The sequence below is a fragment of the Megascapheus bottae genome, chromosome 16, assembly GCF_031878675.1.
Source record: "Megascapheus bottae isolate mThoBot1 chromosome 16, mThoBot2.hap1, whole genome shotgun sequence".
In the NCBI taxonomy this organism is placed as follows: domain Eukaryota; kingdom Metazoa; phylum Chordata; class Mammalia; order Rodentia; family Geomyidae; genus Megascapheus; species Megascapheus bottae.
Window position 1 is genome coordinate 26584621 of NC_143524.1, and position 4445 is coordinate 26589065.

General features: G+C 34.7%; 1 pseudogene; it reads left to right on the forward strand.

Moving 5' to 3' along the window:
- Positions 1 to 1086: 1086 nt before the first annotated feature.
- LOC150053049 (ubiquitin-conjugating enzyme E2 variant 2 pseudogene) lies at positions 1087 to 1394 on the forward strand (annotated as a pseudogene).
- Positions 1395 to 4445: the final 3051 nt, after the last annotated feature.

Sequence of the window (4445 nt, forward strand, 5' to 3'; positions counted from 1 at the left end):
AACTCATGGCTCTGGAAGAATAAAATAGACTCTCGTCTTAATAGCTTTTCCAGTAATTAAAGTTTATTTCCACATCTTTCTTAGTAAGTGTACACATGCATTCCAAATCATGCTTTCTCCAAAAAGTGGTAGACGGAGGAGGCAGCAACTGTAGCCTCTATGTTTCCAATTAAATCTGATTCCTGGCCTTGACTCTAAGGTCATTCACCTATATGCCAAAGAAGGCCTAGGGTGGTGAAGGGGGCTTTTTATATCTGGAGTTACATAAAATCATATCAGCTGTAGCTTACCTTTACAATGCTCTTGTTATTAAGTGTATAGTAACATAAAAATGATTTTAATGCTGTCTTAACTGAATTGGACATGGGCCAACATATACAATAGGCAACTCAGACTTGCTAAGGGTTAGAAAAAGCTCTCCACTATCACTAAAGTGAAGCAAAAATATGAAATCTACACAAGTGGAGAAAAAGTAAATAGGACAGTTTTGCTTTTGGCCATGAGTGATGGGAACAAAAAACAAATGGCAAATGATCCAGAGGCTGGAAATCAAAAGCTCCTCGCAGCAGAAAAGGTGTTGAATGATCAGTAACTCCATTGGAACTGTTCCAGATGGCATGGTTTCCTAAAGTCTTGGTCTGGATGAGTGGACAAATATAACCACTAGATAATTATTAGGCTCATAAATAAGGGAAGTATTTAGAAAGAAAAATGGAGGAAGATAGTTTTTCCATGTGTTTCACCCTACCAATGTGGATAGTCAGGAAAAGAAAAGCCATGATTCTCTCACACTTTGGACTTTTACATTAGGAAATGTCACAGACTCCTTTGAGGGCAGGAGCAAAAGGTGTAGAATAAAATACTAGGTCTGGGAGAAAGGACAACCCTTCTTACTTATTCCAGGCAAATGGAGTAGATTTGTCAAATTACATCTGAAGACCTGCAGTATTGCAATTACCCAGGAGCTAGTTGGTAAGGAATAATTTTGTCTCCATATATACGGAACCCAAATCTGTAATTTTATAGGACCCACAGGTGATTCACAGGCATATGAAAATCTGAGATAAAAAAGTATAGAAGAAGGCTATGTTCAGCTGCAGGAGAAGATGTTGGTCTCCACAGACAAATTATGAAAACAGAATATATAGTCTAAAAGTAGAATGTGGACCTAAATATCCAGAGGCTCCTCCATCAGTTAGATTTGTAACAAAAGTTAATATGAATGGAATAAACAATTCCAGTGGAATGGTGGATGCCCGGAGCATCCAGTGTTAGCAAAATGGCAAAACTCATATAGCATCAAAATTGTACTTCAAGTGCTAAGATGTCCATTGATGTCCAAGGAAAATATGAAGCTTCCACAACCACCTGAAGGACAAACATACGACAATTAATTTTAGAGAATCTTAAATTTGTCTTAATAACCTTCTACTCATATTAATGTCTTGATTACATATCACAATGCAAAATAATTACACGTTAAGGAAAAGAATACCAGCTGATAAACATGACATAGACACTTGTAAGAATATATTTAATATATGTACACCCCTTATGTTTTCAGGTAACAGGAAGAAAAGTGAAGCGGAATTTTTATTTCTCTTGTTAGGGTACTGTCATTTAAACATGCACCTGGAGTACTCAAATTAGAACTCAGGTTTTCAAGGTGAAAGCAAGAAGAGTCAGACAGCAGTGGAAAATGACACATAAAACCTCCAGAAGGAAAAACTGAAGTGGCATGCTTTATCCATCTTACTTAGTGAAAAAGCTGCAGTTGAAATTGGTTAAAGAATCAAGTACGGTGAATATTGTCACAAATTGTGTTAATTTTGGAAATGGTGTGGATGCTGACTACTAGTGTAGTATAAAAATATGTTCAGGATTGTTTTGATACCTGTATTTATAATAAAAAGATGTTGGGGGAGGTTGATGAATTTCTGTTAAAAGCTGTTCCTTTGTGTTACATATAACAGATATGATAAATATTTGTTTACAGTCTATTTAATAAACCATGCATTTATGTTTAAATCCACAAAAAGGAAAAAAAGTATAGAAGAATTAAGAATGCATACACCTTAATTTAGACTTTTGAAGACACAAAGGGACAGGTAAAATGCAGTCATAATATTCAATGCATATCCAATGAGAGGAAAATTAAGGGGAGAGGTTGAGTTCAGAGGGCTGGTGGGGAATGATGAAAGGGGTGGTGATAATCAAGAAAGATTGGGCTTACAAGTTGACTTGCTGAGTGGCAACCCCTTTTATGAATCACTTAAAAATGATGAAGTACGAAGCCATACATGGTCATTTAAGTTTCTGAAATATTTAAGAGAACGCTTTTGGATGTCTCAGCTTTGCATTCTCATTTTTATTCCCCTTGTTCTAACACCAGCATCACTCACTTTATGAGCAGATCTTCATATGCTTCTCTGTAGGGCTTAGTTCATTATAGCTCTTCTGAGGAACCATAGAATATCATTTTCCCACTTGAGGTCACCACTGCATCGATCTCCTTTAGCTGTATACATGTACTTTCTAATTTGTTGTTTCAGCAAGTTCTTCTCATTCAGATAGAGGCATGTCTCTAAAAAAGTAATAAAATTAACTCAGAAAAAAATGTGCAATAAACCACTTACTATGGTAAATTATTAGCTCCCAAGTAAATATCTAGATTTCCACTCGCCCTGATAATTATTTGAATTTCTCTGGACAAAATGCCTGAAATTTTTCTTTCCATGTGTAGCTTTTAGGCAATAGAGATATTTTTCATTTTCATTCATGTAAAAATTATTTTCTGAGTTTTTTCATTTATTTTTTATTGTAATTAATAGAAGGGTTACATTATATTCACCAGATAGAAGGTACATTACTTCACAAATATTGATATCCTTTCTCATGTCATGGTCCCTATTTCCCTCCCCCACCTGATATATTTTATATATGCTTAATTGGGTATTTATCGAGTTTTTAAAAAATATTCATGACACAATAGGTCAACATCACAAAACTGATAATAAGAACATAATTTGTTATCTTTTCTGGTTAATCCTATTAACACTGTATGGATTCTCCCCCCCCCAACCCCCCGGTCTTGGAAGTAACATTCATTCTATAGCAAAACACAAAATTTAACTTTTACATTTTGATTATGCCCTCTCTAACACACTTTTATATAGTATTGTGAATTTTCAAACTCTGCTCATGGGTTCATTAGATAATCTCCTGAAGCATCAATGTTTGTTTAAATTGGCATACAGTCTTAAAACAAGTAATTCCACCAAGTCTTCCTGTGGCCATCATCCAGAAATAAAGCTCAGAATCACTGCTCTCCCATTACCTGAAACTAGTAAGTGGACTGCAGGACTGACCTCACCTCTGGAATGGATAATGGCTTAGTGGAGTAATTAGATTGTTCTGGCCCTTGCTTTTTTTCATCCTTATTCCAGTTTAACTAAAATATTAAATGGCCTAACTTTGTGAGACAAACACCCTGCCACTAATTGCTGAATGACTTAGGAAACAATCACAGGAATTAAGAGAACTTCAGCATCTCTATAAAATGAGTGCTTGGTAGTTAGCACTTGAGAGCTCCACGTGTTAAGCACACACGAGTACACAATGTAATGCTTTAGCCAATGTGAATTTCCTCCTTCATACTGGAATCTCCATGGTATTTGTCAAGTGATAGAACTTGCTGTCCTGAAAATAAAAATGAAATGAAGTATAATCATATACATATGGTTTGGTATATGTATTTAAACATATTCATATGTTTTATACTCTATAATTTATTTGCACAATCTTTCCTCCAGCCTGCTGCCCAAAATATTAAATGCCTTTTGAGAAAGGGAAATCAAACGACACATGCTTTATACTTGTCCCAGGCCAATTCATTATTTTTTAAACAGACCATATAGAAATATCATTGTCCACACACACATACACACACACACAAATATACACATGTATGCACATGTATATATATATACATACTCCACATTGTCTGCATTATTTTCATACATAACATTGATTTCACACACAGCATGTGAAAATATAGCATGTGATTTTTCCTTAAAAAATTTAAGGTAGTGCAAACACTTCATGAAAATTAATGGGTGAATGTTACCTTTTTCAGTAGGAAAATGAATTTTGAGGGATTTTGAGATGACAATACATACTCTTTGTAATTATTAACAAGTCATGTAATCTTCCTTATACTTTGTTGATACTTAATGATAAACATTAATATTACAGAAGCAATGTAGTAATGATGATACATGTCATAGACATCTGTGTATACATAACATAATATTTTATCCATTCATAGACTGATGAAGACCTGGGCTGGTTTCATATTAATTATTCACAGGGAAGAAAGAAACAAAAAGCCCAAAACTTGATGGTCAAAACCTCGAGAGAGGTCTTAGACATACTCATGACAAAAG